We start from the raw sequence: 17,523 nt of genomic DNA, 5'->3' as shown, positions 1-17,523 counted from the left end.
CAAGTGATGTCTAAGGCTCTCTTCCAGATTCCAAGTTGGAGGAAAGTGGTTTGTGACAGCTGCAGGGACAAGACGCCTGGGAATCTTGAGCCACTGAATCCAAAGCAGGAATCGCATCTTTCTCAGCTGAAGAGAACCTAATGAAGCAGCTGCACTCAGCATGATTCCAGGAAACTTTAGGGCAAAGACCTAAGGAGGAAAAGAAGTGCACAACTGAAAGTTGGGGTGTGTTTAAGGCAGGGAGTGGAACCTTAGCACCCACGCATCATCCCCTCCCGGAAATGCCATTTCCTCTTCCAGGAAACCAAGGTGTGAACTTCTGATTATCTGCTGTGTGTGAAACAGTGAGAAAAAGCTGAAAAGCCTTGCAACCTGGAGAGAGGAAGGATGGTCCTGCAGGATGCTGGGGTCCAAAAGTCCAGGGTTCCCATTCCACCAATGTGTCCCAGAAAAAGATTTGGATTTTTGTTTGTTTTAGATAACATTCTAAGACCAAAAAAAAAAAAAACAAAAAACATTTTTTTTCTAGGACATATGATGATTATTATATAAGATCCAATCTTCATATTAAAGAGTTTCCAATTGTAGGACTATATGGTCAGAGAATAGTAGAGCATCATGAGTCTTGAGACCATATGTCCAAAAAGAAGTGAAGCAGAAAACTGAGAGCAATGTTAGGATGGAGGCATTATTCCACAGCACCTGAGAGGGGGCCTTGAGGCTCAGAGTTTGGATCCTAATCCTGGAACTTTGATAATTGTGAGATTCTGGACACAAAACATAATCTTTGAAACCTCATTAATTTTATCTGTTAAAAAGAGATGATGACAATGGCTCCATGTCAACAATACCTACTTTAAAAGATTGTTATAAAGATCAGATGAACGGTGCATCAAACGTGCCTGTCACAATACCTGGTAGGTAGGTACTTACTTTATGGCCAACAGCATCATCATCTAAAATTTGATTTTTAAACTAATGGCAACTGATTAAAGTAGCAGGGCATTAAAATTTTTCCTTACACCCCTGTCTGTATTTAGCCTCCTTTTGAAATTGTCAGTGGAAAACTCAGTTTCAGTTCCCAAGGTAAATCTTAACTCTCACAAAAGATAACTGCCTTAAGGTATAAAAAGAGCACAGAGTAAGCAAGTGCAATCAGTGTACCCACTGGAGGCATTAGCATAGGACCACACATCCCATCCAGACTAGAGGACAGAAGAGAACTGCAAAGGGCCTGCTGTCAGAGTGTGCTTGAAGGAAACCCAGAGAATTCCCAACAAGCAGGTTCAGGTGGCTCTGAGAAGGATGAGGAATCTTCCTAGGCACAAGGACCTTGGGCTTCTTGCCACTTTTTGTGACGGGCTCCATTGAAAGAGGGCTGGAGAAGGAGCCAGGGATCATTCCTCAATGTTGTCACCTTGTTTCCAGACAGATACATTTTTCTATTAGCAATTTTTGAATAGCCAATATATAATGGGGACCTATTATATGCCAAACTCTGGTGAAGTCATGATGAGCCAGCACCTTCCTACCTCTAGGCTAGAATCTTTCAAGAAGTATAACTTCTGTGTTGTGAGATCCTGTCCTTTGGGTCAGTTTAAAGCTGCTAGACATTAACAAATGGGAGGGATGGCTAATTTTAATGGAATACGTTTTTGTACTTAAAAGGTATGTGTTGGCTTTGCTGAGTTCACATAGATTAGAGCAAAGAGTCACCAGTGCAGCCTTGAGTGATTTAATCAAGTCACAGAACACTTCTGGACCTCAGGTTTTCATTTGTAAATTAAAAGTCTGGAACTGAAAGTACTCCGAGGTCCTTTTAAGATGACATTCTATATTTCCATCATCAAAAGCCTGCTAATCCATTGGTTTGGCTCTTTTGTACATTTTTAATCTCTTAAAAAGAAGGAGGGAAAAGAAGGAAAAGAAGAAGGGAGTGAAGGAGAGCAGAAGGAAGGAAGAGAGGGAGGGAATGAGAGGAAAGAAGGAAAGAAAAAAAGAAAAAGAAAGAAAGGAAAGCAGGAAGCAAAGAAAGAAAGAAAATAAATTAGTTAATTAGTTGCCTTGCATTCAAGTGGCTCAGGGTTCAATTCCCAGTAGCAAGAAAGAATAAAAGAAACTGAGGGAGGGAGGGAAAGAGGAAGGAAAGGGGGAGAAAAAGAAAAGAAAAAAATGCCTCTTAATTTATCAGACTAATCTGGTTTTCGTGTATTGTAACAACAAAAGACTTAACAAAGTATACTTAATCATTTTGTGTTGTCATTGAAAGAAAACTGCTCTGTAATCGTTTTGGAAACAAGACATAATTTTCTAACCTAAATGAAAAGTTAATTCTATGAAATATAGGGAAAACTGCCCCAATTATCCTTATTATGCTAATCATTATATTACCAACCAAGCACAAAAAGTCCTGAAGTGACAAGTGCGTTGTACTGAGGATGCTGCAGCTTCAAAGACTGTAAAGTTTAAAGCAGTTCAACTTTGGAACTTGTGTGTAAAACGACCATGTGCAAGATAACAGATAAGGAGCAATCAGAAACCCACTATCCCCGGTAGGTTATTTTTAAAAGAACAACGTTTACAAGTCCTTTCTGGTGTAAAACACGACTGACAGACACCTATGACCCTTCCCTCTGGAGGTTCTTTTTCGATTTTCAGCTGGGTGTCCCGCGCCCCTTCCCCAGCATTCAATGTGACCAAGGCTGAGCCGCCCCAGCTCAGCGCTGCTTTAGCATCGTCACCCGCGGGGGTTGTCCCACCCTAGCCTACCACGGTCTTCTGGTCCAGGTCGCAGCAGAGCGACAAGTGGCCAGTGAGGAGTGAGGATGGAGGGTGGGGACAGGATGAGCAGGGGAAAGGCAGAAGGCGCTGGGCTGGCGAGGATAGTGCGCGGCTGAGCGCGCGTCCCTGAGCAGGGTGCCGAGTCCCACTCGGGCTGCCGGGCGGCGCGGGAGAGAGGACGACGAGCGCCCCCTGGCCGGCGCCACCCGCGGGGCGCACCCGCCGTGCGCCAAACCCGTGCCAGTGCCCGCGCCACCCCAGCAGCAGCGACGCGGCGTTCAGACCCGGGCTGCGCCACCAGGTAGGACCCCTGCGCCCCGCGATGCGGGCGGGGAGGGAGGGTGCCAGGTGCCAGGACCCGGGAGGGAAGGGCCACCCGGGTGTCCCTCGGAACTACTCCAGGAAGGGGGCTAAGGCTGCCGCGGGAAGCAGGGCTGAGAACGAGAAAAAAAAAACTATAGAGCGAAAGCCAACTTTGGGGCTCCCCCACCCCATCTTGTGTGCTGGTGACCGTGACAGTGGCTGTGGCCGGTGCTGGGCGCCTCCTTCCTACTCTCTTTTCACCTGAACTAACCGGGCTGAAGCCCAGGGAGAGAGGTGAAAGTTTTTAATGCTGATCGCAAAAAATGTGTAAGAAAGGGTGTTTTCTGGGGTTGACCACCTGGTTTTCTGGGAAATTGCTGGAGCAGCAAACGGGGCTGCGGACATTCACTTTTCTAAACAAACCCAAGTTTCTTTCCAAGGGCCTGGGGTGGGTGAGAAGCAGCTTTGTTAAAGGGTGGGGGGAAGTCTGGGTGCTGAAGCCTGTGACCTTGAGCTACATTGTTTTCCAGCTTTGGGGGCCACAGGTTATCAAGGTGTAGTTTGTGAGATTAAATCTTTATTTTACTGAATTTTTAAGAGCCAGCAGTTATCAATGTGAGAGTGACTTTAATGCTAAGGCCTGAGCACTTGCCACCAGAGTGAAAGGAGATTCTGGTCATTTCTGCAAGGAGACTGCCACAGAGCTGCCTTGTCCTCCGGTTGTCCTGACACTATGTGGGCTGGAAGTGGTGCTAATAAGAGATTATTCAGCAATGGCAAAAGCTGAGGAGCGGCCAGTGAGGTGGAGAGAATGCTACTCTATGGGCTGTGCCTGTCAGTGGGGAAAATGGCCCATCTGTGCCCAATACAAAATGGTCCTTCAAGTCATAGGTGCCCTTTGAGAGCACAGACCAGTTTGCAAAATTATTTAATGAAGTGCCTGCAAGACCCGGGGAGTCTGCCTGCATACTCTGTCTGCTTCCTCTTCATTGCCCCTTTCATTTGGTAAAGAGAAGTTTAAAGCAGCAAGATTCAGAAAGCTCCGGGAGGCTTCATCAGTTGTTCTGGCCCCTGCTTTGTTTCTCTAGAAGGGATGGTCACCTCTGGTCCTTTCCTGACTGGAGCTGCTTTATAGAGAAGTCCTATGAACAGGGACCTGGATCCTTTGACCCTTTCCACATCCCAACCTGTGAATGAACATCTTCATTCTTTTTTCCCCCCTTACCGATCTTTGGTAACTGGTAAAATGGCAGACTTACTGCGGATGCTTCATCTCTTGAAAGTGCTGTGTCTAGTGGGAAGAAGGGTGACATTTACTAATTTGGTTGCAAATTACTTTTGAAGTTTATGCACAGCTGTTTAAAATCTTTCAGAGATCAGGGCCATTGTCTGATGCAGGTGTCTACCACAGAAAGATCTCGTTAGTCCCTTTCTTTTGCTGATTGAATGAACATATATTTAAAGAGAGGGTATAGGAAGATCTGAAACCCACAGAGTCCCACAAGTTAGCAATTCAATCTAAATTAAGATTTTTGTTTTCTTTTCTCTTAGCAGCTTTTATTTTTCGTTTCAAGTGTAACCTGTTTGGCATCACTGGCTTTTGTTAGTGTCTCATGATTGTCTTCTACACTTTTAAAGTGTCAACTTCCAGGGAAGGTTTCTGTTACTATCCGCTTCTTCATGTTCACTTCCGCTACTGTCTTGTCTTGTGTTATGGTGGCTCAAGATGACTCTTAAGCAGACTTCTACACCTGCTCTCCCACCAGCTCCACCTCCTACAACAGAGACTTTGCTCTGAGTCAGTACATGGCAGACACTACCACTACTGACACTTGGATTCCTCCTGCTGTCTCACTTCTCCTTCAGGGATAACAGGGACTTTCAGTTGTTCACATCTGGGCTCCTCCTGTAATTTCATGATCCTTTCCAACACTGATGTTCAATTTTCTCTTGTCTGCAGCAGGTATTGGAATCCCCTGAAATTTCTATAAGGGCCCCTCATTCTGTTGTAACACATTCTCTCTCCTTGTCTGTGGCAAAGATCAAATTCCCTATATAATGAATTCCCTGAGTCCAGGATTTTCTTTCAAGAATGTGGGTTTATGGTATAAGTCTATAACTTCAGGGATTCCAGAGTAAACCTCCACAGACAAATCTTTCCCTCTAATGCAATATTTAATTATAGTATAGTTGCCTTTCTTTAAAGTAGGAATTTGAATGAGTGCTTCCTGTTTTTAATGTGTTTAATGTTTTAGAGTTAGTGACTATGTTGTTTTCCCCTGAAGATATTGCTGATATATTAATGTCATATGACAGTTTGTTAACAAGTTTGTATTTGATTTCAGGAGATTTCAATTTTCAAAGTAATTTCCCCCAAAACTGTTGAAAATAACATTGTTATATAATGAAAAATCCCAATGACACAGATGAGTATGAGAATTTTATATATATATATATATATATATATATATATATATATATGTGTGTGTGTGTGTGTATATGTATACATATTCTCACAATTAACTCTATAATGAAAGTAGAGGCATTAGTCTTTCAAACTTTAAGCATCCCACTTATTATTTCCATTATCCTAGCTGTTAAACCAGAAACTTACAGAAAAGCATGATGTTTGGCAGAAAAGTGAATTAAAAGGTTTTCCCTGGCAATGATAAAAATGTCTTCTACCTTATTGTAACTTGTCATTTACACAAAAACTCCAGTTACTCTATTTAGTCATCTAACTATATTCTCAAGGGAAAATGAGAATCTGACATTTCAGAAATTAGGAATAGCTTCCTAAGCCTAGAAGCATACACTTCTGCCCTGGAAAATTAGCAGATATTTAAATTTCTTCACTTTGGCAGCATGTCTTTCTATGAGTTGCTGTAGGTTGATATTAGCTTTTGAATTAAGCTCATAATATGGATGATAAGAAGCAGAGCAAATTGAAGGCGTAAAGTGTGGTTTTATTAAGTCATTATTATTTACTATCTACATGATAGCAATTATGCTCAGAATTTTGTTGATATTTGACAAACATTACCACCGTATTTTATCTTCATAAAGCCTTTACAAATTACATATTTTTACTTTTATTTTTCAAATGAAGAAACAGGGTGGGGTGGGTATTAAGTCACTTGCTGGGGCTTTGTAATTTGTAGGAGGTAGTTTCAAGCTTGAGTGTCCACCACTGACCTGCTGTCAACCACAGTGGTAAATGACCTGCCAATTCACTTCTTATAAATTGTGATAAAATGTGCTTAACATCAAATTCGCTGTCTACATTTTAAGTGTGCAGGCATTCCATACAACAGAAATATTAGGTGCTTCTCCCTCTGAAGGTCTGACCTTCCTTTAAATTTTTCAGTAAGAGAAAAATGTTTAAAAATTAAAAAAAAAAAATAAGTGAAGGGGGGACGTAACTCACCATATCAGTCCTCTGTGTGCCTTTTCCAAATGAAGTGACTCTGTGTCACAGCTACTTCCCAGATTACTTTGGTGAGTTGCATTGTTGTTGTTATTGTTGTTGTTGTTGTTAAGTGTATTGTGGCTTTAACCAGCACTCTTTATTTGAAAGTTCGAAGAGCAGACCCTCGTCTGCCTTGCCCTTTTCCACCCTCAGCCTTCTGAGTTGCTTCCACTGAGTGGATGCTGCAGGGAGTGCTGAGAAAGTAGCCTGCAGCCCAAGTAGGGTGGTTTCCAATGCAAACTGAGAGCTGTGAGTTCTTGGCCAGGAAAAACTACTCCATACAGCCCAGCTGTGCAAGATGTTGAGTCTCCCATGAAAGTAAACTGAAATATCGTCTCCCTTGCTGTTTGGGGAGAGGTTCCTCTAACTATGTGTTCAGCATTTTTCAAGGTAGTAGTCTTCAGCGTTTTCCATTGTACACCCATTTAGATGCTTTCAACTGTACAAAAACAGCCTTCTTACAAACATTACTTTAACCTGTAAGATTCAGGCCATTGGTGGCTTCTGACATTCATTTACTGGATGGTGGCAAGCATGTCTTTTAAAAATGAAATGGCATACGAAAGAAAATACTTGAATTCATTCCATGTAATAAGTGTCATTATTTCATGGTGTTTTTGTATTGTTTGGTTTGAAGCATAATAAACCTGTTTCTTACCTAAAAGTTCGAACATTATGGACATAAAACATTTAGTTTTCTATACTGTTCCTTTAAGTTATAGAAACATTCAAATTTGGGGTTAGGAGAAGAAGGCAAAATGGAAAAGAAAGTGGCATTTGTTGACTGTGCTCAGTGACACAGGCCTGCACACAGGGAATCAATTACTCACAGGTCCCTCCCTGATGGTTTACAAAAGACACATGAAGTTGGTAGAGACTAAGAAACTTGATCAAGGGTCACACAACAAATTGGTAGCATTGAACCCCAAGTTCTTGGATCCTCATTTATTATTCTATTTATTCTTGGGTTGTATTCCTGAAGTCTGTTCATTACTGGACTGGACTGGACTGTTTGGAGAAGAAGATATTTTCTTAGGGAGCATCATAACCATGTTTCTTGTTTGTTAGAAACAATATAAACTTTGAGGTATATCCCTTCAGCTTCATAAAGAACTAGGCCAATTAGGAAGAAATAATATCTCTTCTACAGACCAGAGATCTTTCAATGTGAGATTGACAAAGACAAAATGTAGCAGCTTGTCCCTCCGTGGAAGCGTCCCCAATACTAATGGGAAAGACAAGTCCAGTGGCGGGACCTCACAGGGCTGTGACGTGATGTGCTTTCCTTTCCTAATCTGAGGTCACTATTGCACCCAATTGTCTATTTTTTCCAGCACCTAGACATAGGCTGATAGGTGTACTGGAAAAAAATTATATAACTATGCAAATTCATGATTCTATGAGTCCATGATTCCCAACTTGGGCTAGACTCTTTAGCTTCCTCAGCCCTCAGGCCTTCCCTGGGCCACCCATCTTGCTCTCTGTACCAGCTATTGCAGACTTCCCTTGGTCACTACCGTTCTTCCCCTCACCATCATCAGGCTGCCTTGCTTCCTGCTTCACATGGAAAATATTTTCCCCACAAGGACTCCCCAACCCTGTGACCACAGGACTGCACACCTAACTGCCTCTGGATCCACCCTCTCATCCCTTCCTCCCCTCACAACAACAGCAAAGGATAGGCCTCCCTTCCAGAGGTGTCCCATGTTCACCTCCACTATGCCCAGAGACCCCTGCTTCCTGATTCTTGGGGATCTCAATCTTGGGACTCTCTCCTCTCTCCCTGCATCTTCCTCCCCGGCTCCTGACAGGCCACATTCTCCCTGCATTAGACATGCTTCAGCCCCTTCCTTCTGTGCTTAAAAGGCCATCCTTTTCTGCCTTCCTCCAGCTGCTTCCTCCTCTCCTCCTCTTCAGAATTCCTCAAATTGTTCTCTGCATCGCTTCCTCTGTTCTCTCGGGCCCCATATCTGGGCCCCCAAACACCTGGCCTTGCCTCTGCCACCCTTCAGAGACTATCATGCTCCCATTCCTCATTGCTGCCTGAATGGGCTTTCTGCATCCATGCTACTGAGCACTCCTGTGTCCCTGGAACATTCTCTTCCTTTGACTCCCATGCTCCCCTCCATTCCTCTGCCTTCAGGTCCCTTTCTTTGCAAGCTCCTCCTCTCCTCTCCTCTCCTCCTGGAATCTCTGATGCTCTTCAGTTGCCTCACTCACTCACCCCAACAGCTGTCTCCCTGCTGACCAGGACCTAATCACTGCTGACCCAAATTCCTACTGATCCTCCCGCTAGGTAGTGATGGGCTCATCTAATGCCATGTATCTCAAACCAAAAGCACCATTTTCCCTTTTCTGCTCCAAGTTTTCCCCTCCTGCTTCCTGCAGTGGCTGGCTCTACCATCACCTGTTGGAAATCTGAGATCAGGGTGTTCTTCCTGTTCATGATTCCTTAAGTCCATGATTTCCACCTGGGGCCAGAATCTTTGGCTTCCTCAGCCCTCAGATGTTCCCCTGGCCACCTCTCTTGCTCTTTTTCCTCCTCCACAGCTTAGCCAAAACCATGCACATTCTGTTCGTTCCCCCTGTTTTGCCTGTTGCCTCCATACTTTCCACCCCTACTACCTCTCTGTTTACAGGGCACTCCATTTCTCTCGGGGTTAATGCCTGAAGCTCCTCACTAGTCATGCTTACTCAGGATGGTTCCCCATGCTTCTGCTGGAAGGACCCTTTTGGAACCCCAATTTGAGTGTATTGCTCTCTTGCTTTAAGTTCTCCATGGCTGCCCCATGTTCTTGGGGTGAAGCCCAGACTCCTTCGCAGGGATCAGAAGGTCCTAATTCTCTTCTTCTCAAGCCTCTCCTGTCCTGCCCCATATGTCATATTTCTCCAAATATAACTTCAATATGTTCCTCAGAGATGTCAAATCATCCATTTAAAGTGCTTAGCACAGTAACCATCAATAAACATTAGCCACAGGACACTTAGAATAGCTGTGGCAGGTACCATTGTTTACTTTTAGATTTCCTTACAGAGGGCACACCAGGGTCACACCTCTGTTATTCCTTGGGGCACCCCCAGCACTGCCCCTGACACAGAGTAGGTGTTCAGTAAGTATTAGTGGAATAAATAAAATGTGCCGTAAATCTCAGCATCTGCAATGTCTGTGGAACTGCATGCTGTGTTAGAAGAAAGGAATCCCAACCTAGTGATTTTTTAAAATTTATTTATTTATTTGTTCTATTTTTTTATACATGACAAAAGAAGGCATTTCAGTTCATAGTACACAAAGGGAGCACAGTTTTTCATGTCTCTAGTTGTACACAAAGTAAGTCACACCATTCGTGTCTTCATACATGTACTTAGGGTAATGATGTTCATCTCATTCCACCGTCTTTCCTACCCCCACGCCCTCTCCTTTCCCTTCCCTCCCCTTTGCCCTATTCAAAGTTCCTCTATTCCTCACATGCTTCCCCCTTCATGTACCCCTATTATGGATCAGCATCCACTTATCAGAGAAAACATTCAGCCTTTGGTTTTTTGGGGATTGGCTTACTTCACTTAGCATGATATTCTCCAACTCCATCCATTTACCTGCAAATGCCATGATTTTATTCTTTTTTATTGCTGAATAATAGTCCATTGCATATATATGCCACATTTTTTAGTCCATTCATCTACTGAAGGGCATCTAGGTTGGTTCCACAGTTTAGCTATTGTGAATTGTGCTGCTATAAACATTAATGTGGCTGCGTCACTGTAGTATGCTGTTTTTAAATCCTTTGGATATAAACCAAGGAATGGGACAGCTGGGTCAAATGGTGGTTCCAGTCCAAGTTTTCTAAGGAATCTCCATACTGCTTTCCAGATCGGTTGCACCAATTTGCAGTCCAATCAGCAATGTACGAGTGTGCCTTTTCCCCCACATCCTCGCCAACACATATTGTTGCTTGTATTCTTAATAACTGCCATTCTGACTGAAGTGAGATGAAATCTTAGTGTAGTTTTGATTTGCATTTCTCTAATTGCTAGAGATTTTGAACCTTTTTTATATATTTGCTGATCAATTGTATATCTTCTTCTAAGAAGTGTGTGTTCAGTTCCTGAGCCCATTTATTAGTTGGGTTATTTGGTTTTTTAGTGTTAAGTTTTTTGACTTCTTTATATACCCTAGAGATTAGTTCTCTATCTAATGTGGGTATGGTAAAAATTTTCTCCCATTCTGTAGGCTCTCTGTTCACCTCACTGATTGTTTCTTTTGCTGAGAAGAAGCTTTTCAGTTTGAATCCATCCCATTTATTGATTCTTGATTTTATTTCTTGTGCTTTAGGGATCTTATTAAGGAAGTAGGGGCCTAATCCAACATGAGAAAGATTCGGTATCTGCACAGCACAATCATTATGGCCCCAGAAACTTTCATCTATGGCCATCTAAAATTATCTAGATAAATTCTACTAGAAATCGTGAAGTGAAGTGAAGTGAAGTGAAGGTGATGGGAGACATTTGCTGCCCCCAACTGCACTAATCTCAGCTACTGTGGATTTATACTTTCAAAAATTGGGGAAGTGGCACTCACCTGTAATCCCAGTGGCTCAGGAGGCTGAGGCAGGAGGATCTCAAGTTTAAAGCCAGTCTCAGCAATGGCAAGGCACTACACAACTCACTGAGACCCTGTCTCTAAATAATGTATAAAATAGGGTTGGGGATGTGGCTTAGTAGTTGAATGCCCCGGAATTCAGTTCCCTTTTCACCAGCTAAAAAATTGGGGGAGTTGACTTTTTCTTTTTTTTTTTTTTTTTTTTTGCACAAATTACCTTTTTATTTTTTTTTCTTTTTGCTTATTTTTTTTATTGTTGGTTGTTCAAAACATTACATAGTTCTTGATATATCATATTTCACACTTTGATTCAAGTGGGTTATGAACTCCCATTTTTACCCCATATACAAATTGCAGAATCACATCATTTACACTTCCATTGATTTATATATTGCCATACTAGTGTCTGTTGTATTCTGCTGCCTTTCCTATCCTTTACTATCCCCCTCCCCTCCCCTCCCCTCCCCTCTTCTCTCTCTACCCCCTCTACTGCAGTTCATATCTCCCGGGAGTTGACTTTTTCAAGAAAAAGACCATCCCCTCCTGTCTCTGGTGTGATTTTCTTCCTCTGTCCTCCTCATGGCATCTCACTTCGCCTTTTCTAATGTCAATTATTAGAGGAAAAAAGGATGAAGAATGAAATAAAAGCTCATATTAAAATATTCCAAAATCTGCTACAAGCAAAAGAATGAGTCAATTAAATAAAGAGAAAATATTAAAGGATCAAAAGGAAGAAACAGTTTTTTAATTAAATAATAAAATATCTTAGGGATTCTTTAGAGTAAAATCACAATTATTTTTAAAATTCATTAAAGCAGTGAAGCGTAAGGAAGTCAAAAAGTAAAAGAATAAATTCCAGAATTGGGATGATAGACACATGGCAAAGATAAAATAAGTAAGAGGATTCACAAAGACAAAGAAAACTAAAGGTAAGAGCAATAAACTATTTAGAGGACTCCCTTAAAGGCAGAAAATAATAAATAAATAAAAATTAAAAAATAAAATAAAACCAAAGGAAAAAAAATCTTTGTTAAAAAAAGATTAAAAACAAATCCTGATAATAGTAAAATAAAGTCGTCACTATGTTGACTATGATAGCAGTTTCAGGATATACCTGTGTCAAAACTTAGCAAATTATATACTTGAGGTTTGTACATCTTATTATATGTCAATCATATCTCATCAGATCTTTAGAAAAAACACAAAAGGGTTATGCTGAAAAAAATTAAAAAGTAAAAATAATAATAAAATGAAATGATCCTTAGTATGGGTTCCTAACAACTAAGCTAGAACTTAAGCAATGTAGAAACCTGTACGTAGGTTTCTGTCTCCTGCCACAAAAGACCATGGGGACCTCTGCGGGATGCTGCAGCCACAGTGCTCAAACACACTGTGTCTCCACTGTGACATTTTCCTTCTGGAATTGTGGGCACAGGGTCAAGTGAGAGCAAGCAAAAGTTACACTCATCTTTGCCTGCAGAGCAGGAGTGACACTTCCTACCAGGTAAGACTAAGCATCCTATGCATTCTGGTCCCTATGACATCACCATGGAAAGTATCCTTTCTTTTGGAAATAGTGACCTATGGTAGCCCCTAAGTGTCAAGTGTGTTGATATCCTCTTTTCAAAAGAGAAAGCTACTTGCAATTCTTATGGCAATTCTTTTTAAATTATCTTTACCTGTTACATCTTTCCTGAGTCCCCTGTAATTCATTTTACTCTCCCTCTTCTGCTTCCTATGTCTCTGGAGACTTGTAGTTTCTATCTAGCTTATTACTGGAGCTGGATAATGGTATTTTAATTCAATTATTGCCTCCTGAGTATGCTTGCCTAAGGCACATACCAAGTCTCCTAATTCTTTTTCTCACTTTACTTCTTGGCACAGAGTTCAGGCTACAGTGTTTGCTGAGGAAGCTTGTGAAGTCCTCAGCCAGGGAAGATATTTTGTTTTCCTCTAGTCACCAATGCGGAGGTTTCCAAGCATGAACATCATGTTTTCAGAGCCTAATCATTAAGAATTGGACCAATAAACGGAATGCACTGTTGACTTCTGTCCAGATTCTCAAGGTGAATTTTAGGGAAATCTGCCTGCAAAGTGGTTTTTGGAGCCAGGTCCGAGGCAGCCCTGGGTGTGTGGATTTCTGTTTGCCCAGGGTCTGCTCTCTTTCTCTCCAGATCTCCCCTCCTCGCTGCTCTTCAGTTTCCTTGCAGTGATCTGGGACATTTGGCACATGAGGGTATTATGAATGCAAATTAGATTGTCTCTTTTAGAAGAGTCCCAAGAGAGGACTTGAGGCTGCTGTCGCATCACTGGTCCTGCTCCACCGTGATCACGCCAGTCTTTTCAGAGCCAGCCAACAGCAAAGGCAGATAGGAAATCACAGAAGTAGGAGAAGACAATGTTGCTTCCAATTTCACCATATTGACCATAGAGTGAATGAGTGCATTAGGGGTCTATAGGATTCTCCCTCATATTCTGTAGCTGGGTTTCGGGTGTCCATTTGGTGTTCACCCAGTCCAATCAGGCCAGGATTTCACCTGGGCAGCTGGGATGGTGGAGAAGTAGTTAATCTGTCACCTTGTAACTCTCAATAGGTAGGTGTAAATTAGAGAATGTGACCATTAATGACAGGTGTATCCCTTCCCTAAGAAACTGAAATCCATTCATCCAGACATGGATATCATTTAATTGCAACTTATTTTGATTTTAGAAATTAAAATTTAATACTGAAACAAACAAACAAACAAAGAAACGTGAACACTACCATCTGGTGGTGACGGTAATGATGAATGGAATGATGATGGAATCGTCTCTATGAATGGGAACTCTTTAAATTCTTCTGCATTAGTCATTCAAAAAATGCTAGTATATATTTTATTTGGAAATAGGCTTTACAGAAGGGTAATAGTAACAGTAGCCATAAAAAAATCTCCTTTAAACTGAGAATGATGGCATAGGCCTATAATCCTAGCAGCTGGAGAGGCTAAGGCAGAAGAATCACAAGTTCAAAGCCAGCCCCAGTGACTTAGTAAGACCCTGTATCAAGATAAAATATAAAAAGGGCTGGGGATGTAGCTCAGTGTTAAACACCCCTGGGTTCAATCCCTAGTAACAACAACAACAACAACAACAAAAAAGAATCTCCTTCATAAGAAGAACTTGAGTTTCTCAACCCCTTTAAATACAATTGAATTACTCATGTGCAACTTTATTAAAAACCTTTTTAATGTTGATGAAAATTATTCATTGGGAAATAACTTGTGCAATCCTCAGTAGAGTCAGCTGAGGTATTTGCAGCAGGCACAGCACAAGACTCTTGGCCTTCTTGCCTCTGCTCTAGTAGGAAGCAAGGATCTCACTGCTGAGTGTCTGTCCTGGTTTCTGGGCGTTGAAGTTTGTTAATATTTATAGTACACTTGAGTTCTGTGAGTAAAGGTGCTTCAGGAAAGTACAGCATCTCAACAGGAGAAAAAAGCTTCTTACTTATTTAAATGAAATAAATGGACTTCATTGACCCAAAAAGGCAAGTATCACTAAGCATAAATTAGTGGTCATTTTAGAAATTAGTGAAATGCAACTCATTCATTAACAATGGCTCATAGTTGGAGCTGGCAAAGAGAAATGTGGGCACAGAGCATCGTATGTGAATTCTGTTAGCTCGATAGAAATGAAAGGCAGACACAAACTTTCTCATTGGAGAACAAACTGGAAAAATTCAGAACAGAGAGATTATGTGTTTATGAAAATGAATAAAATCAATTTTCCCCTGGAAAAAGATTGTAGATATCTCCTTGCAGAAAAATAGCATAGATGTCTCAGTCGAAATCTATAGACCTAGAGAGAAATTCAAACATTCTACAGATTCAAAGAGTGAAATACACTTGTTTGGATACTTGTCTTAAAATTACCAGTAGGAAAATCCAATCCAAATTCCAGAAGATTTTAATCCACACGCCGTGCACATTTTCTTAGTTTTTTTGCAAGACACAATCAGAGGATTACATTTTCTAAGAACCCATTTTTAAAAAGCTTAAACCCTAATCAGTTAAGTGTGACATCGGCTTGAAATGGGATTTGGTATCAAGTAATTAAGAATGAAGTAAAAGTTGATATACTAACAGTGAATGGGGTGGTTGGCCTGGAATTGTCAAGGGTGCAGTTTGTTATTTATTTGACATGTATGTATTTGACCCCAGAGTATTGCTTTGGATATCAATCACCGTGGAACAAACTGTGCCCAAATTTAGTGGCCTAAGACAACACCATTTTATTTGTTCGTGATTCCCTGGGTCAGGAATTGGGCCAGCTTTGCCTGGGTGGTTCTGCTCCCCCTGGCATCCCTGGGGGTCTTCCTGAGGTTGCAGCCATATCTGAGATTGGACCACTCTCATAGCTGGCCCCTTGGTGGGCACTGCTGGAAGGCAGGCATCACCCCACTCCTGAGGGTTACAAGCACACAAACGCAAAAGCTCAAGCCTCTTAGGGCCCAAACTAGGCAGTTTCGCCGCAGCATCACTTTTGCTGAGGTCACTTGGGAAAACAGGTCAGAAGGATCCAGGGAAGGGGGATGCAGAGTGGCACTGCAGGAGAGTTGGGGGCATAGGACAGGCTGTGGCAGCCCTGTTTGGAAACATGTGGCACAAATATTTAGTCTATAAATATTTAGTCTTCATAAAGATGATGTCACTTATTTTCTGACATTGAGACTGGTTTTACTCTTCGGGTAACTGACAGCAGGATCCTACTTAAAAAAAAAAAAAAAATCTGATCACCACTCTCTACTTTAAAATTATTTGCTTGCCCTGTGTCACCTGCAAAATAGAATCCAGACCTTTCACAAGGATTGCCAAGTCCTTTGTGATCTTTCCTCTGCCTGCTGGATCTTCATTCCTGTGGCCAGCACCCTGTAGCTCTCCAGACATCCTCCGTGTCAGTATAGCTACCCCCTGATCACAGACTTTACTGCCCCCATTCTCACAGTCACTTGGCTAGCCACTGAGATGTCACCTCCTCTGTGAAGGCTTCTCACAAGCTATGCCGATGTGTCCCCCTCTACATGCCAAGGCATCCTGGGTACAGAGACGGCAGCAATGATGGCTCTCTTACACAACCGTGGTTCCTGGGGACAGTCTCTGCGTCTCTCCAGTCCTAGTCTCTGCCCTTAGCAGAGAGTCTCACACGCAAGGAAAGTCCTGAGCAAATGTGTATTACATGTCAGTAGACAAATGACAGCATGGCAGAGTGCCTAGGGGAAAGGCCAGGAAACCCCAAACAGGAAGAAGGCGGAGTGACACAGCAGAGTCAGGGCCACGGGGGGCTAGCTGTAGCGGGCTGAAACCAAAGCTGGGCTCAGGACGGCCGGGTGGCAAAGGAGGATGCTCCAGAAAAATGAAAGACATGAATCAAAGATAGGAAGTAAAACAGAAAATCCAATTCAGTGTAAGACGACAAGGCTTCTGTCATGGTTGAAGGTGTAGAGAAGCAGTGACAAGAGAGGGTGGCCCATCATCAGCCATGGGCATCTGCGGACGTGTGGGAGGCAGCACCCAGTAGGGCACTTCTGACCTGGAATCAAAAGGAGGGATTCCTAGCATCCAAACAAACACAGCCTCACCTCAGTCACCAGGCCGTGCTCCATGGGTGGCCTCCCCAGGACCCAGTGGAGCAGGGAGAAGGTGGGCAAAGGGAAGTTGCTGCTGATCTGGGAAGAACGGGGGGCTCCCACTTCACAGTCCAATCTGTCACTTATGCCATTCCAGAAACTGTGTGTGCATGTGTGTGCGTGTGTGTCCATGTGTGTGCGTGCATGCACATGCTTGATTGTGAGTGACAAGACACAGTGTGACTGAGGTTAAAGGGCTTGTTCAAAGTTATAGGGTTTAAACACAGGCAGTTTGATGTCATAGTCTGTGTTCTTATCACTCCACTGAGCTAAGCCTGAATTTGGTGATATGCTGTATCTACAAATTCCCTTTTAAAATATACTGCCTCACTTTGGTATTAATTCTAAGAAGTGAACTTTGAGACTTCCTTTCCTCTGTAAATCTCAGTCACTGTTTGGGGCAGAGTTCCTTGTTTTGCTACTCGATGTTACTCATTTTAGTAGCAGAGAAAACACTCAATCTAGTGAAGCATCCAGCCAGCCAGGAGCTCTGCTTAGACCTAGACTAATTTTCTGGGTCTTTCTCTAGCACTTTCCACCAAAACTCAAACAGCAGAAAATGCCTTCAGGTATTCAGAGAGGCTCATAAAAGGCTGAAAAAATGCACAGAACTCCCCAAGTTTTTTCTCATCCAAGAAAACTTGTGAGGGAGAGAGGAGATTGCCACAGTGGTTTGCTTTGGGTTTCTTCACTGACCAGATCATCTAGAAG

General features: G+C 42.4%; 1 protein-coding gene across 1 annotated transcript in view; it reads left to right on the top strand.

Annotated features, from left to right (window-relative positions):
- The first annotated feature begins 3,036 nt into the window (after window positions 1-3,036).
- Prkcq (protein kinase C theta) overlaps window positions 3,037-17,523 on the top strand; it is a 116,199-nt gene continuing 101,712 nt past the window's right edge. The window contains exon 1 of the mRNA XM_076872817.1: window positions 3,037-3,082. The gene's annotated coding sequence lies outside the window, so the exon portion shown is untranslated. The remainder of the gene's footprint in view (window positions 3,083-17,523) is intronic.

The sequence above is a fragment of the Callospermophilus lateralis genome, chromosome 13 (genome assembly GCF_048772815.1).
Source record: "Callospermophilus lateralis isolate mCalLat2 chromosome 13, mCalLat2.hap1, whole genome shotgun sequence".
In the NCBI taxonomy this organism is placed as follows: Eukaryota; Metazoa; Chordata; class Mammalia; order Rodentia; family Sciuridae; genus Callospermophilus; species Callospermophilus lateralis.
The sequence above is the reverse complement of the archived record's forward strand: the minus strand, read 5'-3'. Positions and strand labels throughout refer to the sequence as shown.